General features: G+C 44.1%; 1 protein-coding gene across 6 annotated transcripts in view; it reads right to left on the reverse strand.

Annotated features, from left to right (window-relative positions):
• RHOBTB1 (Rho related BTB domain containing 1) overlaps positions 1 to 9,730 on the reverse strand; it is a 68,244-nt gene extending 58,514 nt beyond the window's left edge. For 2 of the 6 annotated variants that reach the window (XR_004024817.2, XM_089897530.1), the window contains exons 1-2: positions 8,881 to 9,143; positions 6,786 to 6,836 (exon numbers count right to left, since the gene is read on the reverse strand). The gene's annotated coding sequence lies outside the window, so the exon portion shown is untranslated. Of the gene's footprint in view, positions 1 to 6,785; positions 6,837 to 7,794; positions 8,296 to 8,880; positions 9,146 to 9,611 lie in introns of those variants that run through there. The other 4 variants (XM_022560573.3, XM_022560581.3, XM_022560572.3 and 1 more) reach the window with 4 other exon arrangements.
• Between the last annotated feature and the right edge of the window lie 1,670 nt (positions 9,731 to 11,400).

The following is an 11,400-nucleotide window of genomic DNA, read 5'->3' on the forward strand; positions in this document are numbered from 1 at the left end:
GATCCCACCTGCTGCAACTAAGACCTGGTGCAGCCAAATAAATAAATAAAATAAAAATTTTAAAAAAGATAAAATTGAAGAGCTTCTTTAAAAAACAATGGATGAACTATGGCTGCATATATTATAATGAATCTTCCAAACATAATATTGAGGGGAAGAGGCCAGACACAAAAGAGATTGCATTTATATAAAAGTTCACAACCAGGCAAAACTAATCCCTGGTATTAGAAGTCAAGGCAGTGGTTGGCTCGACTGGGTAGTGATTGAATAGGGGCTTAAGAATGGATTCTGGGTGCTGGTGATGTTCTGTTTCTATATTTAGGTGTTGGTTAGATTAGGTGAAGGTGTGTGGTCAGTTTGTGATAATTCTTTAAGTTATATACTTATGATTTGTGTATTTTTCTTGAAATAAGATACAGTTCAATAAAAATGTTTTAAAAATTCAGATTCCTGGGCCCTGACATGAATTTACTAAAGCTGTAGGTTGTAAATTCCTGGGGGTATTCCAGTGTATAGCAAAGGCTGAGAATCACCAGGACCAGATGAGCCATATCCAGTGGTGCACTGGAGCCAGCCTCTACAAGCCCATGAACCAACTGTTAAATTTTCAGGACTTTTGCAAGACTGTTAAAATAGGGTCAGTATTGAAAATTAAAGCAGATAAAGTTTCAATTCAATAAAGTATACTAAAAACAAAGGTACTACTCAGAACTCACCACTTTGTATTTATTTTACTGTTATCTATATTTTGAGGTTATTTGTGCACATTTTATCTGTATGGTGGAAATGCTATATAATGGTGTGCTACTGTACCATCTCTTTCCAATTCCAGCTCAGTCACAATGATGGCTTCAAATTGGCCATGATGGGAGTATTTATACCAGTGAAATTGGCAACCGCTTCACATCAGGGCTTGCTTTATTGTTCTGTTGATTGTCTTGACTTAAGAAAGTGATTTTAAAATGTTAATAATGCAGATTAAACTTAAAAGTGTGTAATATGTTTAGCTGTTACATTATGAATAGTACATTTAAGGAAATATCTTATTGTATTTAAAAGCTATTATCTGGTTCAGCAAAGAAGTCATTCATATCTTTTTTTTTTTTTTTTTTGCGGTACATGGGCCTCTCACCGTTGTGGCCTCTCCCGCTGCGGAACACAGGGTCCGGACGCACAGGCCCAGCGGCCATGGCTCACGGGCCCAGCCACTCCGTGGCATGTGGGATCTTCCCGGACCAGGGCACGAACCCGTGTCCCCTGCATCGGCAGGCGGACTCTCAACCGCTGCGCCACCAGGGAAGCCCCCATATCTTTGATGAATGCATACAGTTCTGACATATGTCTTCGTTATTTCACTTTTATCTTACTCATTAACATAAGGGAAAATATCAGACAACGTTTATATGGGAATTACACGCATCAGTTGTACCGTAGGTGAGTTCTCAAAAAGCAACGAGTGTTTTGTGAGACCCAATTAGCTAGATGGAGTTCACAACAGAGTATTCTTTATTTTATTATTATTTATAAATTGTATGCTACACACATCCTTTGTCAGTAAAATTTTTAATCAACTTATGTATGCACATAAATGCATTCCTTTTTTCCCCAGAGTGCTGGTTGATTTACCAGCATATCCCTTTCAAGTTTAAGATTCCATGACTCTCTATTATAATTTAAGAAAGAAACAAACAAAATAAGATGGGAGCCTTACAGCCTCCAAGGCATGAGTTTCAGCATCAGATAGAGTAATGACTATACTTTAGAGAGTACAGTATATTTCACTACTCAAAATGTGGTCCTCGGACCAGTAGCGCTGCCATCAGTGAGGAGCCCCTTGCTACACCTAAGACTGAAGAAAAGGACATACATCTTGCCATTTGTCACATCTGTCAAATACTGAAAAGGGAAACTGAGCCACTAGGAAAATAAAGGCCATTCTAGGCCACTTGGATTATTAATGTCAAAAACGGAGGAAAAGTACAAGTAAGAAAATAATCGTTATCAGTAGCTTTCCTGCATGTATATGATGAACAGGACACATTGCCAAAGGCTTGGTTCCTAAAACCCAAAGCAGGGCAGCAAGGGCCACATGACAAAGTGTGGTAGCTGGAGAGAGGAGTGTGATGAAACAGTTCCCAGAGATGTAATTTAGGCCAGGGTAGCTATCAAGTGCTGAGGGTGAAAGGGGGAAATTGTAGTGCTTATGTTTTTCCCAATCAATAAAGCAGTCGGCAACCCAGGACAAAGAGAAAAGACAGGGCCAATGCACAGGAAAGATTCAATACTAGAGTTAATTGAAATGATGGGAGGAAGCTCTCACATGTTTTGAAATTGAAAGCAAAAATGTTTTACTGGCAACACTATTCTCTGGAAATATTTCTTAGTTATTTGGCTGAAAACATAGTGGATGCTTTGAGATGCAAAGGTCTATGTGGAAAACACGTTAGATACTTAAACAGTGTCTGGAAGGAAATGAGAGCCACAAATCTCCAAGAGGAGCTTGGTATTAGTCTGAGGTAGAAACCGAAGCAATAAAATAATTCAAGTAAACCCTGGCAACCCTAGATCATGAAGAAGACAAATGTAATTGTACCCAGGCGTGCCCACGCCACGGGTACTCAGAGACGCCACTGGTACTGAGACACGATTGGGCCCATTTTCACCCAAGAAAAAAGGTCACTAATCATCCCTTGCAATAGCAGACTTCAGATGACTGAAGAACATTTAGCAGCAACATGACATGAATGCCCTTATGTATTATAACATTTTCCCTTAAGATACTTTAGCAAGCCTAGGAAGAGAACTCACCCTTATTGAGCACCTACTATCTGTTTTACATGTGTGATTTCATAGCATCCTCATAACCCTCTGACAGAGGTGATACTGTTAGCATTTTACAGACGAGCAAAATAAGGTTCAAAGAAGTATGTCACCCACATCACATAGTTAATAAAAAGCCAGAACTCCAGAGACAAAATTAAAAAGCTCCATACTTGATGAAAACAGGTATCTCAACAAAAACAGCTTGGAAGGGATCAAGAGTATGGAGCTGCTATGGTTCGAATACGAGGCAAGACTGGTCTATATTGGTGTCAGTGAAGATAAGCGAGGCTTCTCCTAGAACCCACCTTATCTTTACATTGCTGGAATCCTCTTATCACCCACTTCTGGATGTATATTAGGTTTCAGATGTATTTCAAACTTGATAGCTGTAATCTGGGCTAAGTTGGAGGCTTCTGAAGACTTGGCACGTTTCAGGCAGTGTTATGTAATAGAATTGAGCCCTGGGCTGGGCCTTGGAAACCTGGGTTCAGTTCCAGCTGTGCCACTTATGAACTGTAAGAGTGGTGAGTTACATTGCTTCTCTGGGTGGCAGATTTTTTTCACCTACATGAGGTTGGATTAAGTATCCTTAAGAACCTTTCTGGGTCCATGATTCAGCCCTCCATGACTCAACTGCTTACAATTGTGACTTCCATCAAAATGTATTAGAAATGACCCGAAGAGTTAACAAGTCTGTCCAGACAAGACTGCTGTGTGGTTCAAGTTACCAAATATAAAACAAAACAAAACAAAAAAACAAAAAAAACCCCAAAATTCAAAAAACCCTACAAGAATAATTACTTAACTCCTGTACTCTACCATCTGCAAGAATAACCTGGAATTTAATGTTTTTAAAGTGGTTTTTTCCCCCCAGGATATATTTAAAACAAATATATATTCAAGTTCTTAGACAGATCTGGGTACAAATCCAAGCTCTACCTCTAATTAGTTCTCTGACTTAACATATCTGAGTTTCCCTTAGGCTTCTGTAAAATTGGAATTAATAATGAATATTAGCTGTAATGCAGTAAAGTGTCTGGCATCTAGTAGGAGCATAATAAGTACTGGTTATTGTTATTCCAGTGGTCATTAGGGGTCTGGACTACCATTGGGTAACAATTCAAAGGAAACTTCTCAGGGATGGAGCCTGAGACTGTACCTCATTAGCACTGGGAACTTGCCATTCATCTGTGTCTATGCAATAACAAACTCAGGTGCAGAGTAGAGAAATGTAATCATGCTTCTTCTGTACCTACTGGCATCTATCTCTTTCTTTCTTTGTAAAACCTTCTAATTCACCCTCAGTGGATAAAACCTTATAAGAGAAATGCTGATGTATTTGACAGGACAGCTGGAGGGAGTGTCTGAAGACAGGAGTGTCCTGGGACATCTGGAAAGAGTGCCTGTCAGACCCACATTTCATTTTAGTGGCTTTTTTTTTTTTTTTTTTTGCCTATTTCCCAGTTTCTGCCCAATGCGCACAAAGAACAAAAGATTCTAGGAGGAGGTGACTTTACTTTGCTTATAAGCCCCACCAAAAAAACCAAACAATTTTGATGCTGACATGTCAATAACCAATCCATACACATCCCATCCGTTTGAGTGACTGCTTCTTGCCCTCCCTGCCAAAGCTCTCCCTTTCCCCATCCCCTTCCCCAGCACTCAAACACTCTCCCACCCCCTCCCCCTTTCTACATACGCCACACTTTTTGTGACTTATTTTTCCTTCCCCGTCCAAATTTTGCTTTGGTGTTGCCAGGTTGGTGGGAAGCCTGGGTGAACAAAAGATGAACACAAGAACCAGATTCCAATCGCCTGTACTCTTTGAACCCCATTCTTCACATAATGAGGTTGAACTGCCTGTTTTCTAAAAGGAAGACCAATAGAAAGGTTAAAGAAAAAATTCCTGTTTTCTACAGGTAAATTTCCTGAGCAAAAAAACATAGTAAAGTGTCAAATATTTCCAGGCGTATTTTAAGATAAGTCAAGCATATTAACCAAAGCCTCTGAAGTTCACAAAAGCAAACAAACAATTGCTAATTAAATTACTACTAGAGATACCATGCTCATTCTGAAGCTTCTTTTGGTGCTAACATCATATGATTCAGAGTATAAGTTTACTCTTTAAGTAATTATAGGTTTATAGCTGTTATACGGATAATTTACGACATACCATGGTCATAGCTAAGCAAATATCGGTTGATAACGAGGCCTTAACCTGTAATGGGATCTTCCCAGTCTAACAGCGCTCTTATGATCTATTTTGTAATGATACACTATATAACAACTTTTACAGGACAAAGGTGTAATAGGACAGCTTATAACAACCCCTTAAATGCTTAAAAGTATCTCTTAACTAATTAAGCTTTTAGGGTTATTAGCTTGAGTTGGGGTTTTTCAGTACATTAAAAAAGATGATATAGTAAAGCTTTCTCTAGTAATCTATTCCCTATTTTATTTTTGATTATCCCTTTATATAATACCCTCTGAGAAGGATTAACAACTGTTACAAATTATTCTACAAAAAGTAGGAGGGGAGTATGAAAGGGGGAAAGGAGATGGTTGTCAACCCCGGCAAAAACTGAAAATGTCCTGCTTAATCTTTAAATACTGGCCATTTTCAGAACTTTAGCTGGTATTTAACTATTAGGTATCCAAATCTATCTACGTGGCACATATCAGACAAACTGAGGTTTCAGAAGGAATCCAGTATGCCAAATGGTAATGCTTTCTCATTGATGCTGTGTCAGACAGCTCACAATTTTGTTTCGATGCTTTTGAAGCAATAACACCTTGAGTTTGAGATACTGTAATTTAGCAGTTCTAAATGAATGCATGTCTCCCTCTTGGTTTGAAGTTATACATTCTGTCTTTCTTCAATCTCTCACCCTTTTATTATCTATCCTGACAAAAATGTGCTTGGAAATTTTTTTCCATGCATACATAGAACTGCAAAGTAGTCCCACAGGGTGGAAAATGCTGAACTTCTCGTAATGTACCATTGACCCTCAGTTCAAACTTCTGGCATGTATGATCTTGATTTATTTTCTCACTTTTCCTACATGAATGTTTAATATCTTGTCTTTTAAATCTGTTTGTGAGATCCTTAAAACCAGAGACCCCATGGTAAAAACTTTCTTAAATTTTTGACAGGGCCATGCCAGAAAGTACATATGAATACTTAATATTTTGCTGTTTTACAATACTTAAGAGAATGGAATTTATTCTTTTGTTAACAGCTGTGCCACTGAATGTTACTACATAAGCTGTAATTACCAAGTTATCTCAGGCAAGTCGCTTAACCTTTCGTGGTCCCAGTTTCTCTACTGGAGATAAGATTTTTCCAATTAGAGAATTTAGGTTTTGGAGTAAGACAGCACTTGAAAAGAACTATTATTTCTTCCATTTACTAGAGAAGCAGGAATTGAACCTATTACCTAACCTCTCTGAGCTTTCAATTCCTCACCTGTCCTTTGGCGACCAAGGGAGTAGTTACACCTAACAGGGATTTTTTTTCATGCAGACTGAGAACGTAGTATAAAGAATGCGGCACGTTACCTGGACTTTGGTTCATGCTCAAAAATGTCAAGTATTATTGTATCAATTTTCTTTCAGCTTTAGAGCGCTAAGATTAGCATAGATGTAAAATCTTAATTATCAAGCACCCAAATCCCCAGTATCTTCAGCTATTTTGGCACCACTTGGATCCCCAAAGTGAAAATGAAAAGCCTTTAAAGAACATACTGATTCAAGGCCCATTTTAGTACCACTTTGCTCAGGGTAAATAGACTAATTTTAATAATCATTGAAATTGTGATATTCATAATTGAGTCAATAAAAACATGACAAAGACGAACCGTTTTAAGACAAATGACTAAGAAACTTGTTCTGAAATGCATGCTCAGAATTAGACACAGGATGTCAGCAATTTACGGTCATGGGTTTGCACAGAGAACACTGACCTGGCTCGCTGGAAGTGAAGAACAGAACGCCCTGCTCACAGCTGGACTTACCTACACAAAAGAGAGAAATACTTTATAAATCCTACTGCTTGCTAGGAGCACATGGGGAGCCACTGACATTTAAAACATACATTGTTTTCCTTTTTTTCCCCCCAAAAGGGCAGAATCTGCTTTACTTCTGCCAAGTGTCAGTGTTAAAATGGCATTTCTTGGGGTCATATACATCCTGAAATGGCTAGGTTAACTTTTTGCAGCATTTCTGGAAGTCTGTTTCTGATTCTTTGGGGATGATACAGAATAAAGCATGTAACCACAAACTCAGGAATAGGAACAAGGAAAACCTTACAGGCATTTAACAATATGGAAGTCAACGAAGTGGACACGCTATTCTTCCAAAACAGCATTTTTTGGACATTATCGTAAGTAAAAGTCCAAATGATTCTGGTTTTTACTATTTGATTACATTTGTATAGTTAATAAGTTATGCTGTTGTGCCAGTGACATCAAACTACCTATGTTTCTATTTTCACCTCTGTGATCACACACAGCCCCTATGCACTTAAATTTACGCTCCTCTCAAAACAACGATCAACGGGGCAAGCTTAGAGTACTATGATTTCATTGCTTCCGACTGAGTTTTCAGAGTCTTCCACGCTGGGATGAACAAGTTAAATCCCCTTCCCACGAATACGTCCAAATACAATCCAGGTATCTCAGAGGAAACCCAGTTGAATAATAATTTGCCGCCCACTTCACCTGCGGAGCGGTGTGTAGACATTATTTACATTGAAAAGAGCTTGTGTTTCTTTTCTAGCAATCAGTGACCCTCTTGGGCATCTACAGAGTTACCGGAAATGAAATATAACTCCACATTTCTGAAGAGTGTTTTTAAACAAACTTATCTGTATGTTTAGAAAAGCCTAGCGTTTGCTGCGCACACAGCCGATTGGCTATTTATATCTGCTGATAGAGCACAGTTATACAGAGATGAAAACTACTGATAACATACTTCTGCAGCTTAGAGAGGATCCACAATACGGTGTAGAATATGCAGCACTGCCCGGGGTGGTGGTGGGGAGCCCCAAACTAGTGAAACCTCAGGCTGAGCGTCTGGCTGGGGTTCAACAGAGCTGCGTGAACAGCAAGGGTTGGGGGAAGTTCAAAGTCAAGGCGACTCCTCTGGTCTTAACTTCCTAGGTCTTCCTAGGTCTGGGTGCCTTTGTGTATATACCGATCTTCGTACCTTTCCCCGCCCCCAACCCCAGCAAACGTGTGCAGTCAGCTCGAAAGGCACCGCTCGTGTGCTGACGTGCAAAACCAAGTCAGAACCCTGCGCCTGGCGCTCCCCTCTAAGTTTCTGGCTCCTCCAAGTCTAAATATTGACACTGCTCCTCGGTTGAGATGTTTGATACTGCTGAGGGTAGAAACGGCAGAGCGACAGTAAGATCGGGTGGTCCATTTTTACACAGCTGGGCCTTCCACTTCGTCTTCTGTAGTAGGGGTTGGATTCCCTGTCTGCATATCCCCACCCCCCGTTTTTCTCCCCGAAAGCTGAGCGCGCAGAGACAAGGTAAGGTGTTTTGCCAGCCCCTCATGGCAGCTCCCACTGTTGTCACAGCAACTCACAACAGACTCCATGGACACCGGCTGGTGGTGGGGAGCGCCGAACTCTGGGCTGACCGGTCAGGGGGGTGCAAAAGCCCAAGGGGCTCGGGTATCCCCCTCTGCAGTCCCACCACCGTCCTTCCAAGGAAAAGAGCCCTCTGGTCTGCGCGGCACCCCGCCCCGCCCGCCTGCAAAGGGTGCCTGTTGTGCATTTTCTCAGCTCCAAGTTAGGGGTGCGGCTGGACGGGCGCTCCTAGGAATCTCTTCTGCTTGCCTCTGATGGCGGGGCTCCCGGCCTCGCGAGACAGGCGAGGGCGGCTCCCAGAGCAGCTCGGTCCCACGACTCTCGCTCGGGACGCTGCCCGCCGCGTGGCGCGCGGCCCGGGGCTCCCACAGGCCACCCGCCGGGGCCGGGGCGGGTGGAGCGAGGCTCCGCGGCGGCCGCTCGGAGAAGTTTCACAGCATAGCGCACTCACGACACAGAACCTACCCTGAAGCCGAGCGAGACGCCAGCTCTCTCCGCCTTCAAGGGCTGGGGGAGCGGGGGGCGGGGGGCGCGCTGGCCCCCGCCACTCAGCAGCAGCCACGACTGCGCGCGGTCGCGGGTGTGCGGGGCCCCTGCGCGCGGCGCGCCGCCCGCCGCCCAACTTTGCACAAAGGCAGCATGGCACTGCCTCGCCTCCCGGGCTCGCCCGGCGCCGCTGCCGCTCTTCCCGCTGCCGGGCCGGAGGGGCTCGCCCCTTTCCGCCGCCGCCCCCCAGCCCTCCCCTTTTCCTCCCGCCCCCACCCGGCTCTCAGGCTGGCTGGCCGGCCGGGCGGAACAGAGCGCTCGGCACCCAGCTCCGCCGCCTTGGCGGCCGCCGCTCGCTCCGTGACGTTAGCAGCCTTCGCGGCTATTTATAGCCACACGGTTGGATTTCATTCATGAAACCGGGGCCTGGTGTGTCTGTGCGCTGGGGCGCGGGTTGCAAAGGTGCCTCCGCTTGACGCGGACCCGGGGGGGGGCCCGGCCTCGGAGGCAGACTGCCCGGGGCTGACGTGCGCAGTGCCTGGCAGACCCCAGCCCCGCTCGCTAGCGGCCGGGCGGGGAGGGGCAGGACGACCAGCCCCCCACCCCGCACCTCCACCCCACCCCGTCCTCTGTCCCCAGCACTCCACCCATTCCCGTACAACTGCTGGCCCTTTGTCCCAGGCTCCGGAAAAGTAAGTTGGGCCACTAACCGGCTGGGCGGCATGGTTTTCTTCCCCCAAGGAGCTGACCGGCCGCGGACTCCGAGGGAGGACATGGGCTTTTGTTTCAAAACCGAGCCCAGCTGCTGACTAAGGCCTGCGTTAGCCCAGCCTGCTCCTCCCCTGGGCGCTGCACGTGTTGGCCGGCTCCCCCCTCTGGGTTACCTTCCTCTGTGACTTGGCTCGTGGGGGTCCCCGCAGGGGGCGGTAAGGTCACACGGGCTGCCCCCCTCCCCCCCCCGAGTAAGTAGGCGATTTACAACCGCCTACAAATGGCTGAGTGAGGAAGTGAAATTGATTCTGGCTGCTCGTGGGTTGTCAAAATTCTTGGATGCCCACGACAGTCCGTCCTTCCTCGTGAACTCTTTCTTACTCTTCCAGGCTGACTTTGAGCTTTGAGGACAGGACCAGGGGCAGTTTTCATGCACGCACGTAAAAGGTACTTATTTAGTGTCTACATACAGTGTGCCAGGTACCCTGTCAAGCTCTAAGGAGGTGACAGCGAACACAACCAACCTGGTGCCGGCCCTCAACGTGCTTTCAGTCAGCCTATTAAAGTTACTGTGTTTTAAACCTCCTTATATTCCCAGCTTATAAAGAGGCAATTAGGAGATAAAGGTATTGATGTGTTCAGCTACCTTAAGGGGCTTGTTCCTTTAAGAAACCTTCACCGAGGAGGCTGTCTGTGTACTAAGGGCTGGGGATACAAAGATGGCAACAATGTCCTCAAGGAGTTCTCAGCTAATGGGTTCCTGAAGGTTTGCAGGGCTGGGAAAGAGGGACCCACATTCTATTGCAAAGGCTGCCTCTTTGTGTTATCCCTCAAGAAACAGAACATTAGAAAAAAATTATACATGCGAACATACCCCCCTCTCCCTCAGTTTCTTCCAAGAAACCATCTTCAGATTCCCAGATGGAATACTTGCTCTCCCTTCGTAGGCTCCCCAGATGAGTTTTACTACATTGGATATTCCTACTCTTCCTCACTAGTTTATATTCCCTTTGGGGACCAAGTCTTGCCTGGTGCTCTCTGAATTTCCCAGAGACCCCGGAATATAGTGATATTCAGTGTTTTTACAAGGAAGGTTATTAAGGGCAACCTGCTTTGTTTAAGCCATCCTCACTGAACTGTCTGTTGGGAATGGAATTATTAGTCCCTAATCTTTGATACCCAGAGAAGAGGATAATGAAAAGTCAAGTATGGGCGTCTACTCTAAGAACTTCAACACAGATACATGAGGGGGTGATCATTTACTTGGCACAAAACAGACTTTGCTTAGTCTATTTAAAAGTGACTCCATTTTGAAAGGTTTAATCAATATATTATACATTTTTTTCAGGAACACATTTCTTTCTTGGGAAAAGTTAATTAACCCTGTTCACTCCTAGCAATCAGTTCTCTTTATTGCAAGCCATTTCTCTTCAGAGGGGCTAAAAAATAGCGTAAAACCTCAAGAGAAATAGGAATCAACATGTATTATGGCCTTCACATGTGGCAGGCAATGGGTTAGGCTAGGAGATTCCAAACACATTGTCTCAAGCCTCACAGCAGCGGATGAGGTAGATGCCATTGTTAACATAACCATTTTATAGATGAGGAAACTGAGGCACACAGAGGCAGTTTCCTGAGATTTTGACAGCTGCATTTCCACCTGGGTCAGCCTGTGCTAAGGCCTTATTTTACCACTAATTGGCTTTTTGACATCCTGCCTCTTCTCAATTTCTTTCACTTCCCCAGTTAGAAATTAAAAAGAGTTAAATGGCTTGTTTAAGCAGCAGG

The sequence above is a fragment of the Delphinapterus leucas genome, chromosome 16 (assembly GCF_059928025.1).
Source record: "Delphinapterus leucas isolate spDelLeu-1000000601 "Yukka" chromosome 16, BTC_Dleu_Yukka2, whole genome shotgun sequence".
NCBI lineage: Eukaryota > Metazoa > Chordata > Mammalia > Artiodactyla > Monodontidae > Delphinapterus > Delphinapterus leucas.